A 17,177-nucleotide genomic window follows, 5' to 3' on the forward strand; every position below is an offset into this window, starting at 1 on the left:
AATAAATTCAATATTTATAATATAATGTGTCATATACTATCGTTAAATTCGAAAGTTTTGTCAGCCTTGCAACAGGCCTATTAGCTCAGTTGGTTAGAGCGTCGTGCTAATAACGCGAAGGTCGCGGGTTCGATCCCCTCATAGGCCACTTTATTTTTTTCTTTAATTTTTCATGACTGATTTTTTTATATTTTTGTTAATAAAAATTTTATTTGAAATATAATTCACTAATAGTTAAAAATTTTTATGAATAATTCAGATAAATATTCGTTTCAATGCTTGTGCGTAGAAAGACATAAAGATTACGATAATTCTTAATTAATCTTAAGAGTATTTAAAACAAAAATTATCTAAAAATATTGTTCAACAATGTCTGATGCTGTCATAAAATATAAAAATTTTTCCAACTGTACAATTTACTCTAATAATTTTTTTAATTATTTTGTTAAAGATATATAATCTCGCTGTATATAGAATTTTATTTCTTGACCCATTTTCATCAATTTTATAACAGACGATTAATCATTATTTATCAATTCTTTGTGTCGTAAAACTCATGGTTTATTATTAAAGCTTGGATTGATTTTAATTCACGCGTTCGAAATGCGTAACACACAAAGGCTTATCGTAAAACATACACATGCACGAAACACATAGTCTTACAAGAAAGCTGCTGCGAAATGTCCAGCAATATAAAGGCGATAAAAAAGTATGGCTGGTTCTCACGTGGTCGTGAGAAGAAAAAAGAAATATATTCATAAAGAAAAATGTTCGTAAGAACGTTTTAAGATTCAAGGAACACGGACGGAACGAACGAGACGAATTTTAGCGCAATAACCGATGAGTCGTGAACATTCAGTACGAATTCGTTTCACGGAAGCCTTTCGACTGGCATAAAAGACGACAATAAAGCCCCGCCTAAGTATATCTAATGACATCATTTGGTTGGCAAACGTAATAAACTGGCACAAAGCCGCAGGGATTTCGTCGAGAATGTAAAAACGCGGCAACGGCTTAAGGCGACCGAGAAAGGGTAAATCCGTACGAAGTTGCGCATGTTTTGCGGGCAGCGCGAAAGAACATGCGAAGGCAAATGGATGAGAAGAAGAGAGAGGAAGATGTCTGGAATTTCGTGTGAGACCAAAGTTCCTCGCGGACAAAAAGGAAGAGAATACCCACCTCCAATCCTTTCTGCCGCTACACGTGAACGCTCGCGTCGTTTTAAGAGAAATACGAGAGACTCGAGCCGATGGCGCGCTTCAAGGCGCATTGTTTGACCGGCCAGGAGCAAATCCCATTCGCAAACAGAATACGGCTGATCCTCTTGAGATCATCGAGTCTTAGTTCGTAAATAATGGCCGGAGATCTTTACGCGAGACTACCGCGTAATACGGTGAATTTTTTAAATCTTTTTGAGTGGGAGAATAGGAAACCACAAGAAAAGAAAGGAAAGTAGATAATATTTTATATCTCACCAACAGCTTAAGAATGTCGGTCAGACGACGACGGTAAAAGATACAAATCTTTGTTTTGGAAACATGATGCACCATCCATAATAATTTGAAGAATCCCCTCGGACCCACGTCACTGTGCTAAATCTAATCGAGGCCGACGCATCCGCACACTCCGTTTCGGAACGACGAATCTTGTCGTCCGCCGAATTCATTTACCCTCGCCGACGAAAAAATCGTTCTGGATACACTTTCACGTATTCGTCTTGAACAGCAACAAACCTGAGATATATCACCAGTGCGAACGTCGCGCATCCGCAAGAACGCCTCCTTTTACCTCCGGTCCCTATAATCACGAACTCATTAGTCCTCGCCGGCGGATAATTTACGAGCTGGACGTTGCTCGCGCGGCCGATCGCCGAGGGACCACATTGTTTCGCTTAAGTAGGCAACGAGCGCGCGAGAGTGGCGGAGGATCGCTTTCGCGAAAGGCACTGCAATATTCCGGTCGAGAGAAAGAGAAGAGATGAAGAGCGAGAGGAGAGGCATCTTGAGTTTCCTACAGCGTTCCTTGGAACAACTGTAATCTTGGGCTATCTAGCGTTGTAAATGTAGCGAGGTGATGATTTGCGACCTCCCTGGAACTCCGTGGGGAGGATTGGCGTGTGAGGGCACACTCGGACCTTTAGATTCAATTTCGCGGGGCGTCAGCCGCTGACGCGATGTCCGCCCACCTTCCGCGAGATGTTGATGTACGACACAGTAGACCGCCAGTAGACTCGGGCTCTTCTGCAAATTTTCAGACGTCAAATTGGCTACGGTATAAAATAGCAAAACAATAAAATGATTCTGACAGACAGGTTTTATATTGTTGGTTATAAAAAAATTAATTTTACGCAGAATCTCCAAAAATATTCATTTAGAATTATGTAAATTAACGCATTTTAGTAGCAGTTTATTTTTTATTCTTCTGTCTCCGTGTGCGAAGTGAAATATTTTAAATTTGAGGTTTTTATCATTGTCGTATTATATTGTCTTATATACACTCAAAAATAGAAAAATAATGCGATTGATAAATAGAATAATATGTCTAGTTAAAGTTGTAAATTAACATGACTATGAGAAACACAGTCGAACGCGTTTAACATTCATTGTATTATATTTGAATTGAAAATATTTACGTGAGTATTATTTTCGATGCACCAATGCACACAATATGGATGTATCGATTTCACTTGGTATGTCAGGAACGCAAAGCAGAAGTGCAACGATTTTTTCGCGTAATTCAATCGTTGGGAAGATCGAGAAAGGCTACTCAAACTAGTCGAGTGTTATGCAAGCATCAGACACGGCAAGTGGCATGCTATAACTCGACGTACATATATATATATATATATATATATATATATATATATGTGTATATATGCGTCAACACGTGCTAATATACATATGCAGAACATGATATTAAGATCTCGACTCAGGCTAAAAGATACATGATTCAATCTATGAAATTTTTCTTTGTTTTATTATTTTTAAAGTTGAAAGACGTTGTAAATAATACTTGATATATTAATTTCAAGGAATGAAAAGCAGAAATGGAATAACTTAAACATTTACGTTAGGCTATTTGAGTATTCAAATTAAATTATTTGATTTATATGCTAATACCGATGTTGTTTATTAAATTAGGATCAGGCCAGCATGGTAACAGCATTTAATGTGACACGAACTTAGCACGCTCGACTTTCGTGCTCCGCGCGAATAGCGAAGGCTGTCAAACTGGCATCCCAGAATACATTTGATTGTTCATAATTTTATCATATTTGTCCATATATATTTTTTTATCCACTTTGCAGAAAAAAGTTACACACAAACAAAAAATTGGATAAAATTTTTTCGAAATCAAATTTTTATGTATAATTTTTCTTTGCAAAGTGGACAATTATGGACAAATATGATAAAATTGTGGACAATCAAATGACGCATAGGATTTATAAAAATTCGCATTTTGGAGTGCCAGCTTTACAGACTTCGAATGGCGATATTCATAGCTCGGCGCGAACGAGCTCTCTATGTCATTTACAAGCGGCAAGTGGTCCATCATAAATTTAGCGCGCTATCGCCGGCTACGATCGTATTTATCTAACAAATAATTATTCCTGATTATCTCGCGGGTGATGCATGCCTCGGCAAACAGAGATCAAAGATACGGCGCCCGACGTGCCTTTGTTTAACGCTTAACCAGCCGAAAGGTACCGGTCAACAATTTCGTTTTATTTACGACGTAGAGTGGTGGTGGTGGAGCTGGTTCGAAGCTTAGTTCGCGAAGAGCGTGGGTGCGAGGGTTGAGCGCCTATTACCATGGTTGCCTTGGGGGTAGCCTATCCCCATGTCTGCTGCAATCAAATTTTAAAGTTATTGCCACGTGACTCCAGCTCGGAGCAATTTGGACTGTGGAGGCCTCGAGGAATAGACAGTTCTGTAATATTTTGTGTCACAGTTTATTCTCGTATTAGTTACAGCACAAATTAGTAAAGCTTCAAAAATATTATGTAAAATAGAACGCACAGAAGTTAGATCCAACTACTATTAAGTAACAGTGTAGATATTTTACTCTGACACATTCTATTTGACATTTAAAAAAGAAAGAGAGAGAGATATTATATTATATAATATCTATAAAATATACTTTTTTTCTCACGCGTCTTTTATACTTCTTCTTTTGTACTTTATCATCATTTAAAATGTCTTTCTGTCACTGAGCATGCTCATGTGACTATAATTATGGGCAGAGCCGGCCGCGACAACACGATGAAGTCCCGATGGACTACTATTAGATTTGAAAAGAAAACGAAACGGACTAACCGTAAGATTTATGTGAACGATCGCGCACAGTTTCTTCGGGGAAAACGTACGCCGGTTTATCGACGACGGGTGAGATTTAACGTCTCGTGGACACAGAATCGTTATGTAACAACATCGAAGTGAGTTGTACGACAAATGTCGATGGAAGGCTCGAACTAAGTGAACCGTGAATCGATAGGATCAAGCGGGTGGAGCGAGTCGTGGGGATTCCTTTTCCATGCCGTATTTTGCTATTGTCGATGGGACACCTTGGACGTCATGCCGCGGCTTTGTGCAACTGCGAGACTCACAAGCAGCGATGGACCAAACATCCGAGCTTTTCGGAAAATTGAATACGTGGGTGGCGGAGTCACTCCCTGGCTCCGACCTGAAATCCATCCTAATCAAAGAGCGGCGCACGAAAACGTGACCGGACAGATTTATGTAAGATGATGATTAAGCAAGAACGTGTTTGTATCTTGCACGCCAGCAAATCTCGATGAATTTCAATGTGCGCGAAAGCTGGAAAGTAAGAATAATGTTTTAAAACAAAAATGAGCCAACTGTGCGCCCGGGACATGGATGAATAAGTGATTTCCGGCTTATATTTTTATCCTGCGGAAATATGCTCAACTCTTTTTATAAATGAGCGGAAGATACCGACAAATGGGGTGTTAGATGCCCGTATCTCGAGAGACGACTGGTCCAACATATGGAGATTGTCATTCGTATCACCCCTCTATCGACACAGCATGCCTGAAAAATCACGTCCATTTTATCACCGCACGCGCTTGGCTCATCTTAACGCAGATGTGTTTCTTAAACGGCGGTAAGCGTCGATGTGTCTAGTCACGATGCTCATTGGTGAGCATGAAGGGAAACTGAGGATCAAATGAATAAATGGCCCAAGTCAGCGAGAAAAATGAGAAAATTATTTTGGATCTTTTAAACACATTTTTGCTTGCCTTCGTGTTAACTATCTCATTACCATTCTGTTCCGCCTGCTAGTTATTTATATACTAAGATTATATGAGACCAAAAAAGAGGAAGAATTTTTACTTTCTCTTATCTGATTCAATATACTAATAACACATACCTATAACATACATATTTTTATTTTACACAAGTATATTTATCATAGTGTATAATACAAAATAACGAAATGTAATGATACTTCGTCGCTTTTCCTAGACAAGAGTTTTTTTTATAATGCTGTAAGAGTAGCAACTAGCAGATGTCCTCCTTGGAAGGAAATATTTAGCATACGAATGAAAGGAACACGTTTCTAATTTTTAGTCTAGCTTACACCCAATCCGCGTATCCGAATACCACAATGCCGCTCTTTTTCCTTGACGCGTATACAATCGCGTCATAGTAATCCTGTTAGAAGACGCTTCGCTGGTCCGAAGACACCCGCTGAGAGGGCAAAGAGAGGGTGTTTTCTCAGTCGTATTCAATCGGTATCACGATCTACATTGCCCATCCCGATTTTTCGCAAAATAAATTTTATCATTCCGCCAAACTAAGTCTAATGTTCGGCTTTGCTGCCTTTAAAAGTCTAATTATTCGGAAAGTAAATTACATTTTAATTTCAAGCATATTATTATTTGACGCGTGTGATTTGACGTATTATGAAATATTTTATGGATTTTTCTTAGAGATGCCTTTCAATATGCATTCAACGTGGGATCACTTACGATATAACTCGCATATTGTGAACGTATAAAGAACGTATTTGGCAGACGTCTGGCGCGGAGCTTTACCTTTTAGATGCATCCTGCACCGCATAATCCTTCCGTAGTAAATTACATTTTAAAGAAGACTTTCGCGGAAATCATCCCAGAGTCGTATTAAATCCCTTACGCCCCGTATTGTGGAATTTGCCTGCAAACAAGATTTAGGGATTTGTCCTATGGTCAGAAAAATATGATAAGCCTTTCGTTTCTGGCGTCTCCTCTTTCTTCTTTCTCGATTTCTCTACCTCCCCCCCCCTCTCACACCATCGCCGTGTTTATGAAACGTAAAACCGTGAAAAAGCTTTCAAAGAGGATTTCAAACTTATCCGCAAAGATCATCGCGAATGAGGTGGATCGAAGGGAGATCGGGGGCAGCGAAGAGAGTCGCAAGATTCACCCTGCAACTTGTCTGCCTAGCGACATATAATGTCCCGGAACATAATATTTTTAATCCACGTTTTTTTTATCGAATATCGAGCACGTTCAAGCCAATTCAGGAAATTCAATATACGATCGACGGTGTCGTGTTCAGGCCGCATTCGTATTATTTTCGCCGCGCGAGAAAGGATTACCGTGAATGGTTGAATTTTTTAATCCCGGCGGAGGGAATAGGAGGGAAAGCGGCGGCGGCGGCAGCCTACGCGTGTAACCCGATAGATTAGGATTTATCGATCTTAAATTACCGATACACCGTCGAAACTGGGTCGCGAACTCGCACAGGCGTATGACGTGAATCTTCTTTTGTCGCGCGCAAGTGTTCCGGGAGGAACCCGAGAGCGATCTTATTGAGGATTATCATCGGTTTAATGTCGATCGTCGATTAATGTCAAAGAAAGGCCGGTTACAAAGAATTCTTTTTGAGGCCGATGAGCCTCAATCACCGAGCAAATCTCTCGATTGAGCTTTTACAAATATCATTTTGCCGTTACACATATTTATTAAATAATATTTTGTCGTAGAAACGCGAAAAGAATTGAGAAATCCAAAAAAGGCTGATATACGAGTAAAACAGGTTTTATTTGCCATAATGAGCTTTGTTTAAAGCCAACCTTCGGCGTTCGATAATTCGTATAATTGCAACTTTAGTCCGAAACTTTCAAATTAATGGTTATTTCGCGATGGTTACCTGCCAAGGTTGAATCGATGTCCGGATCGCCAACCTTCGCCACCAAGACTATTTATCAAGAAGATACGTGACCAAGTCCTTAATTAAACCTATGCATACGGAATAATTAGAAATACCTCCGCGCCTGCGCTTGCCCGTGCTAGGCAAACAATTTGTCTTGGGTCGGTGTTAACGAGCGTCGGCGAATTAAATATCGCAGAAATTTATTTGCATACTTAATCACTTTGATGCTGTTGAAGGCCATCTGCGCTACGTACACGTTAAACAATTATCACAAAACATTTCCATAATTCCCGTAATATGTAAATAATGAAACGTATTTTTCCTCAAAGTTTTATTCTGTAAAAAGTCTTTTCAATATTGCATATTTACATGCGTCATTAACTTATGTTACTATATTTCACAAGAGGCCGGAGAAATCCGCCTGCAAAATTTCTACCTGAATCACGAGAGTAAAATTAGCGGGACGTTATCGAGCGATCGTTTAATTGACGGCCGAAACAAGTGTTAATTTGATGGTGCTAAGCAGATGTCGGTCGATACGCATCTTTAATTTCGTTCTTACCCGTTGGTAATTGCTTCGGTGAGATAAGCTCCGTACTCACAGGTCGTGTATCTTCGGTTCTCTGTTTGTTTTGTTAATGTGATGTTAGCCGATGTGAGAGCATTGTTCCAATATCATCTTACAATGTCCAAAGTCAGCGCCGTATCATCATCAAGATGGGATAAAATGACTAGCAGAATAACCGGAACATTATTACAAGCGATAATCAAACATTCCTTGAGAATCGCGGCATCGTGAAAGTTTATTCATCGTGTAATTTACAAATGATCTTGCTGTCCACATTTGACTGCACAAAAATATATCAAAAGTGAAATTTGTCTGGAAGCAAAGCGTGGCCTTTCGTCTTTCGTCTCTTCTCTCCGCGACGCCCGTCTCACATACACTTCCTATATTTCTTTTTCTTTTATATTTACCAGTAATCACGATCTGCTTCAATCTCTCACGGTGAGCCATTGATAACATCGATGCAGTCAGTGCGTTTGAGATCACAGTACGTTATTCGCCACAGTGGGGGAGGGGGGAAAGGAACCGGTGCCATCTCGATAATTTAAAATTAATGTTTTTGATCCGGGACAGACCAATATGATCTTGATTATTTTGAAGCATGATCGCCTTCACTGGCAGAGCCCTGTAGGACGAACTCTGCAGTGGCGCTCACTGCATTTTTTGCAAAGCGAAACGTAAAAAATTGATGCCAAAGAAAATTACATATATAATCTAACACTAATAATCTGGATTTAGATTATTACAGAAATAACTATTTCTATTTAAACAGTCGTATACTCTGCATGTATATTTAAAAAATTTTTTTATTGCTAACCATATATAAATTACAATTATAATTATTGATTCCGTTGAATATGACTTTTATATAATAACATATTAATTAATCTTATAGTAAAATGGAAGATTATAAATATTCTTTCCATTTCACTGAGAACCTCTGATATAACCTAAGACCCCGTAAAACCATAGTATTACGTTCATGGATGTAGTGTACCATAATGCAGCTTTATTGACCGTATTAAACAATAATAACCTTCAATCTTGTGGTACATGACTGTTCGACAATGGATTTCATTCGTATCGAACCGAGTGCGTGGGTTGTCAGAATTGTTTCGCGCACATTGAAGGAATCTTTCGGTCGAGACGAAACGAAGGAAAATTACGCTAATGGAATTGGCAACGAACACACGTATCACACACGAAGTACGATGCGACGCAACGCCGTGAAACTTGATCGACCACTGATCGATGTGATTGATCTTGAATTACTCCATCATTACTTCTTCTTGACCATAGTAATAGCACAGCAAAATAATTTCGTCTACTCTTAGTGTTCTTATTCTTATACCAAGATGTATTTCTTCAGAAAATAATGAGATAATGACGACTGCACCATCACCAATTACTGTAATTTGTACACTAGATAAGTGACATGATTGCGTCTTTTAATAATATTATATTCATGAATCTGTTTAGAGGTTTTAGGTGTTGAAATAACGATAATATTCTTATTCATTTCGTTAAAAAGTAAATTAGTATTCAAAACCGAGAAATAAAACGCATAAGGGCAATAATAATAGTTTCTTGTGATTGACCGTTATTTGCTCACATGTGGGGCATTAGAATACGGAAAAAATAAAATAACCAAAGTAGGTATTTTATGGAATCGGGAATAGAGAGAAAGAGAGAAAGGTGGGATATCCCATTCAAGATTTCCGGACCCACATTGTGAAAACTAAACGACAGATAACAAACACCATTCTTACGGAAAATCTTTCGATGACCTCGTGATGGTCACAATGCTTGTTTTGAAAGTTTTTAGATTTTGGCAGACTACAATGTCCATCTGGGGTTTGAAAGGAAATCTGATAAAATATTTTGAAATCGCTTTTCTACTGCTTTCTAAAAATATTTTTTTATCGCTATTGGTAGTAATATATAACCAGAATAGCGTATTTATCAAAAAACAAATTTTTCCGTTCGTTAGAAATAAGCAAATATATATTGATTCGCTTGTGTTAAAGCTGTAAATCAAATAATATTTAGAAAAATCGTCAAATACGCTTAATTATACAAAGTGAATGGAGAAAAAGAAAAGTTTTTCTAATGATGGCATTTGTTGCCAAGATATATAATCGCAAGAAAACATCTATAGATCGCAAAGATGTCTCGCCTTTGATTTATGCCTGTTTATTCTCACCTCCTCGCAATCCGCTTAAGATGAAATCGATAATTATACATCCGTTTATTATAACCCCTCATTATTTTTACTCAGAGAGGTATAAAAATTTTATTTCAACTGATCACGCGTCTGATGATTCTTTGGCTTCTGAGTCGCAAACTATTAGCAAATGATTTGTATATTGTAAAGTATTTTTCAGTTATTACTTTTTTAAATAATTTTGTTGTATTAATATTTTTATATCTAAAATATTATTTTACTACATATATTATTACAAAGCATACGCGCAGTTCTTGTACTTCCGGTTGCCTCATACTTTTCGGCAATTCAAAACAAGTTTATTGAAAATAAATTAGATCGCGAAAAATATATTTGTGACGATGGTAAATGAAAGAAAAAGAGAACGTTATTTCTATTTCGTGGAGAACTGGTTCTGCCATTGGGAAGAGGTGAACGCGCGCCGCGCGTGCCACTCGCGTGTGTCACGTGTCCCTATGCGAAGGTAACAGGTAACAGGTATGTAACAGGTAAGCGGCGAGGTCTAAAACCGCAGGTAGGAACTCTCCCTCTCTTTCTTTCTCTTCTCCCTTTCCCCCTTTTTCCGTACGAGAGTGATCGTAAATAAAGCTTCTCAACATGCATAAATTAAACAATTCTATTATAGGGACTTTTAACACAATTGTGATTATAAATTAATATTAATAGCGTTTTATCGAATCACATGAATAGTCTCATGCGTTACGTATGTAGGTACATAACTCGCATTAATTGCAAATGGTGCGTTACAGTACGATATAAAGGCAAGTGAGTGGCACACACAAACGCAAAGTTCTTTGTTCTTCCTTTTTCCGTTCTATAAACGGATCTTACGCATTCTGCAAATCGCAGAAGATCAGAAGATTCTGCTTATTACTTCAAATAAATCAACCTTGATACTTATATGTACGCCGCATCGTGGGAAGCTACATACGACACTGTGAAATGTTAATTTTATACGAATTCACGAACTCAACTCGACTACATCTTCACACCGACGCAAAGCTCGCACGTGCTTCGTAACATTGCGCAATAAAGTCGGCCGACAGATGCGAGAGAACGCGGAGCCTCGTCGTGGCTGTTGCCGCGTCGCGTCGATGGACGACGCGTCGAGTTCCAACACGGAGCACACGAAGAGATTGCAAGCCTGTTTATGCGAGAACGAGGATAAAGGAGGACGTCCTGGCGCGTACGAGATTTCGCGACAGCCGTCGCGTGAGCAAAATGAACGTTGTTGTATCTCTTCATTAAGAGGCTTACTGTGGAACGCACATAAATCGGCGCTGGCAAACACGAGCTAGTACCGAAAGCCACGCCAAAGCGTCGGAGAACTTGAGGAGAATATTTCGCTCTCCTTAATCGGTTACTCAACTCACTAAACACGTCGTACATTGTACCAGCGATAAATTCGCGTGTTTGTGTACGGTATCCAGAAATAGTAGATGCTTTCTTGCGTTTTTAATCAACTGAATCGCGAGATAAACGGCGATTTAGTCTCATCGGCTTCTAAGAATGCCCCCTTTAACTATGAATATGCATGAGATTGCGCACGAGAGAGCAAGTGGAGCTGAGATGCATTCTTTATGCCGCATCTCCCGCGGCTTCTACAGCGATTTTGTTTTTCTATAATAATAGCATTCTGTGTAGGAAAAGGATGGCGCAACGGCGCTTAAACATTTTATCAGATCATTTATATCTCATGAAGAGCCATAAAGAGACGCGCGGAGAGGGCATTTTGCATAAAAAGTGGCCGCAAACACATAGGAATTAATTAGGCTGTCATAAATAGTAGACCCATGATTTTTTATGAGCACGCTTTGCCGATTTCCTCACAACTGTCCTTTTATATCCGGAGGCACGTTATAGCAAACGAGGACGGAAAAAAGAATGGGCGTGACGTTTCACGACGATACTTTGAGCGATTAAATGCAATTTGTTTAAAGAGATAACAAAGATCAATTTCGATCACTATTTTTAGCTTGATCTTCGAAAAGTTCTATGAATGATAATTAATAGGCGGCAATTAACGAGTGAATGTGACAATTAATGACATAAATTTTAATATACATCTTTTTACTGTTGCGCTTGATTCTTCCAAAGAGTTTGATCAAGCTGATAAAACTTCAATTCTTCGATCCGCGCCTTTATAAAAGAACGCGGAAGTCTTGTCTTTCCGATTTCTGCACCGCGCGCAGTCTTTTAAAAGGTACACAAAGGTACACTGTGCCTGTAATCAGTAGCGTTCTTTACAAACCTGATAATTAACGTCGTTGCTAATATCTTCTGTACCTCATCTTTCGATGACCTTCGATCTCTCCGTTAATGCATATTCTCGACAGAATCTCGCATGACTCATATTCTGCAAGCCAATCAATTTAATTACAGCTTATCATATACGGTGGCAAGACTGCCAGGAATGCACCATGTTACCGCCCGCTCCTCCCCCACCGCGATGCAAATTTACCCTCAATATCGTTAATTATAGGCCGCCGTTCAAACACTTTCGTTATCGATGCTTCGAATCGGTTATTTCAGACCTAAATCAAAAATGACAGCCGTGACGTCTGCCTCCAGACAATTTTTCCCTCGCCGAACCATTTCCTACTTACGCGTCGAGCTGCGTTCGTCTGACATGGGATCGATCAAAGATTTCGAAACTTGATACGCGAAAACGTGTGAGATGAGATCGCGCTGGCTTTTTAGACGGTTCTAAGCACATCTTCTAAAATCCGTTTTTATGTCGTTAATTATAGATCACGGTGATGTAAAGGCGCTTACCTAATTATCGAGATGTCAAATCTTAACGAAGGCATAAAATAACAAAAATTGTAAAATGGTGCATTAGATTTTTACGAAGAAATACTTTAAGCACGACATTTGATTACTTTATGTGATGACAAACAGTTAAATGGAAATAAGTTGAAATTTTATTTTAAGAAGAATTATATTAGATCATTACATTATTAAATCATTTCGTACAGATAAAAACACTCAGAAATCATTAAAAATAATACATTTACTTTTTGTCTTTATAAGCCATTAAAAGCAGCATCAAGCTGAATTTTTCGAAATGTGATAATATTATAGAATTTGATACCGCATTTTTTTGCCTACTGCTTTCTGGAACTATCGTCGAACAAACGCCATGCTTCTATTTTTTAACAGCATTCACCGCCGCAGGCATTCTGAGAAACATGTCATTACGGAGGCATAAAAGGAATCATCGATAAGAAAGGTGTTGAAAGCAAGATCGAGATACGCGACTGTCTTGAAACGTATGGTATCAGAGGTGCTAAGCTGCTAAGAGCGAGATTTTATGCACAACATATAAACACCAGATACAAAACGGTAGACGTTCGCAACTCGAGGTTTTCTTTATCGTACCGGTGCAAATTATCGACCAGCTGAGAGTTTATGATTCTCGCGCTATGCGATTCTACACGATAGAGATAATCTTCAGTGGTGAAATAACGCTGGATGTAACACCGTGAGCGAAAAAAAATACAACAGTACTATACATAGCCAGTAATATTTTATAATATAGTAATGTCAGAAAAAATTCTCGTTGATCTTTGCAAAAGTGTGGTTTTAGCGTAACCAAATGTGAGTTATATACATTAGAATATGTATTAAAAACAAATTGAAAAAGATATTAATATCTTGACATACATTCTTACATCATTTTTAAGACAATTAGAAATAATATTCTATTATTAGATTCAGTATATTCTATATTTATATCTTTTTTATTTCTATCTGTCCGATCGACGCTTTAGAGGCCTTCCTAGATTTTGATTTGCGTTCCGGTCCAAGCTAAGATTCTCACGCAGCGCGTCGTCTAATTTAAACAGAAAAACTCCTAGCCGCAGGCGGCTTTTTGCACGGGCCACGAAGCGTGGAATTAACCGGTGCTTCCCCCTTTTCTAAAACCAACACGTAATTATCTCACTGGCGGTTGCGTTCGGCAATTCTTTTTGCTTTGGCCCTTTTTCCGCCGACAGGTTCGGCAAGCGACGATACCCGATATTTACATGGCAGGTGATATCAATTATCGCCCGTGAGCCGCCAATGCCCCGGAGCCGAGATTGCAGCCGAATCCGAGTCTTGAATGGTCTCGCCGTGCCAATTTGCTCGATTTGCGCTTTCGTCATTTTTTTCTTTCTCGTATTTTTCTAGTATCCGTAGTTTGTGTTATGTATCATAACTGACGGTTTGATCGACCTACGATTCACGAACTCCCAAGTTACCTGGCGGAGCCAATGATTAGCAAATCTTGCATGATTTTCGAGAATTTCGGATTACAAACATAATTCTCGACAGGTAGTAGTCTGCAAATGTGTCTCCAAAATTAAGGAAATTATAGAACAAACAATATGTTGAAAAGTCTTTATCTCTCACAAAATGTGTGTGCTTATGTATACATATTTTTGCTCCTTTGAAAAATGTATAAAAATTGCTTTAATAGAAATATGTTAATCAAAACGCTTTTGAAATGCAAAAGTGTCGTCGCATTTATAAGTGAGAGACATCGTGACTGCTACGCATGTACGTCCATGAGGACAGACAGGCGAGCAATTTTTCTTGTTTCTTTGAAGATTGGGCGTAACGTTCTGTTGCAGCTGAAGCAAACGGTGACTCGATAAGTACCGTGATGGTCCCCCGGGGCAAAAACAAATAATAACTCGGCCACGAGAGACCCTCGGTTAGCTACAACGTCTGGTTGCGGGGCCCATCTCTCGCCTTATTTCCAGGCGACTATCGCAATTTTGAAAATGGTTGTCTCATCATGAAGGGAGAGAGAGCCTGGTCTGAGACGTTGTCGATTACAGGGCGCGCCGCTGCTCATCGTATTTCGGTGTTGGTTTTCGAGCCTTTTGTGTTAAAAAGACGCGCGTAATCATCTCCCCTTCCCCCCTTTGGGCCGATGCTTTTGCGAACGTGTAGAATCGGGAAGGTGGAGGGGGGGGGGGGGCTACTTCAACAAGGTAGGGGAGAACGCCTATAGTCTGTCCCCCTTTCGCTCGCCCCGTGCCGCTTCCGATCGCCCCCGAGGCTCACAACGAGCCGACTGGCCGACTTTTTGCCGCGTCGCGAGCTTAGCATAGGAAATCATCGAGCGTATACTTCGACAACAGGTGTCGGGGTGGCAGGCTTTCGAATGAGTGCGCGAAATTGCAGACTTGCACGGTCTCGCGCGCCACCGCCGACCGGTCGCGTGAGTGACTTTGCATGCGCCTTGATTACGCGCTCGTGAACGACCGCGTTCGCCGCCGCCCTCGTTGCGCGGTTTATGCAACAGAGGTGCAATTCATCCACGACGGTGTGACAGCTTCATTTAAAGGCCCGCGATGCGACACGAATAATGTAAAACATTAATCCCGAAGAAAACAATCGATCAGCGAGTAAGAGGCAATACAGAGATATGATAAATCTGCAAATGCCATTGATGACAAATTTTTGAGCGATTTTTCAATGTTTACTAGTTGATGGTATTTTATTAGTATAATACTTTTTACAACACGCTCTACATGCTACTCTACACGCTACGAAAGCAAAAAAAAATAATAATAATTTAATGAACCTTTGGACAAGATGAAATTTTTCGGCCCCATAAAGACTTCTTCTAAACGTGTGGTTTATTTTATGATTTATTGGATTTGTCATTGCGTGACTACGCAACGCAGAAAGAGGACCGTTGTTAACACGGTGCGCCGACAAAAGAATGCACGCACACGTGTGCACCTGTGCACCATCAGGCGGAAATTGCGGACGCTTCTTCGGACCTCAAGTATGTTTTTAAAAGATGCGATCCGTTTTTGCGCACCAAATCGGTTTGTCCGCAGAAACGTCTTCCGCCGCGCATTCAGGCGTATGTGTACGCATCCACAGACATGGGCCAAAAACAAGCTCGTTCTGACTGCAACAGAACGTAGGAGTGAGAGAAATAAAGAAAAAGAAAGAGAGAGAGCCAGGAAGATTCGATGAGACAAAAAGATTGAGCGCTCGGCTACAAATTCGTTTCTCAGCAAAGTGGCAGCTGTGCCATAGTTATGGTTATGTCAACGTCCGAATCACAATGATAAAGATGGTACCGGCGACATATATATGTATTGATTGATTCACATTTATCAATTTTTTGGTCTCTCCCTCTCCTCATCTTTTAAAATGTACTTTTTACAACTTGGGACTACGTCATTTTCTACGTTTCAAGTATAAGCTAGCCTCTTCGTGTGAAAAAATATACAATAACTTCATATATTTAATATTTTGGATGTATTTGAATCTTCAGTATTCATATTTGCACATAAAGCATAAATTACTATCATTACAATCGGGAGCACAACTGACGTATCTTAAAATCCTATAATTAAATGTAAAACGCGTGATTATAGCGCACATTTATTTACCGATTAATTTATCGATCGATGAGATATAATTATCTGTTCGCTTTATACGAAAGTCTAACGATCGCTCGTAAATATAATTTTTGTCGAGCGTGTTTTCTTCATTAATATGCCGCGATAAAGCTTCGAGAAACGGCGTCATAAAAGTGACAAAATAAATACACGACAAATCGCACGACTTACGATTATATCGTGACGAGAAACGAGGCAGAAAATCGACGATCGTTCTCGGTCCTGTTTCATTTCGCATTTTCGCGCCTACTTAATAACGTCGAAAGGAGAAGTGGATGGAAGTGGACGGACGATCGGGTAGCCATTAAGGCGAATCGAGGGGCTAATCGCTGTCGTTGATGGAACTGCTCGTCAAAATCGGCCGGTGAGTGGCTCGGCTGAGACGTCAACAAGTGAAACACTTTTTAAGCCGAAGAGCATTGTGCCGAGAGTGCACTTAAGGACGGATGCAGTTTGCTACTACGTACGCGGATGCTGACATAAGACAAATAATGGTGGAATGGATTTCTGATGGAAATGGATTCATTAAAATAAAATAATGTATAGAATTATGCGGATTCTACGTTAACCCAGCAGATGAATGCCACGAAAGTTGCGAGATATAGTCTTCACCCTACGAGCTAATTACGAGCTTCAAGATTACCTGCTTCCTAGTAACGAAGGTCTGCCTTTTAAGGACAAAGATCGTGTAATCTAGAAGAATCGCTCTCGTAGATTGACGGATGATTGATGAGGGCTCGCGGTGCCAAAGCACCGCCTACACGATTTTTATAATTAAAGACCGGGATGCTAATTGTTATTTTGCTGGCGCTGTT

The 17,177-nt window shown here is 39.7% G+C and overlaps 1 long non-coding RNA gene and 1 other non-coding gene across 2 annotated transcripts in view; both read left to right on the forward strand.

Moving 5' to 3' along the window:
* LOC105672687 (uncharacterized) overlaps window positions 1-17,177 on the forward strand; it is a 117,858-nt gene that overhangs the window by 9,555 nt on the left and 91,126 nt on the right. The window lies entirely within an intron of this gene.
* TRNAI-AAU (transfer RNA isoleucine (anticodon AAU)) lies at window positions 75-148 on the forward strand. The gene has a single exon. It is a non-coding gene; the product is annotated as a tRNA-Ile (tRNA).

The sequence above is a fragment of the Linepithema humile genome, chromosome 5, assembly GCF_040581485.1.
Source record: "Linepithema humile isolate Giens D197 chromosome 5, Lhum_UNIL_v1.0, whole genome shotgun sequence".
NCBI lineage: Eukaryota > Metazoa > Arthropoda > Insecta > Hymenoptera > Formicidae > Linepithema > Linepithema humile.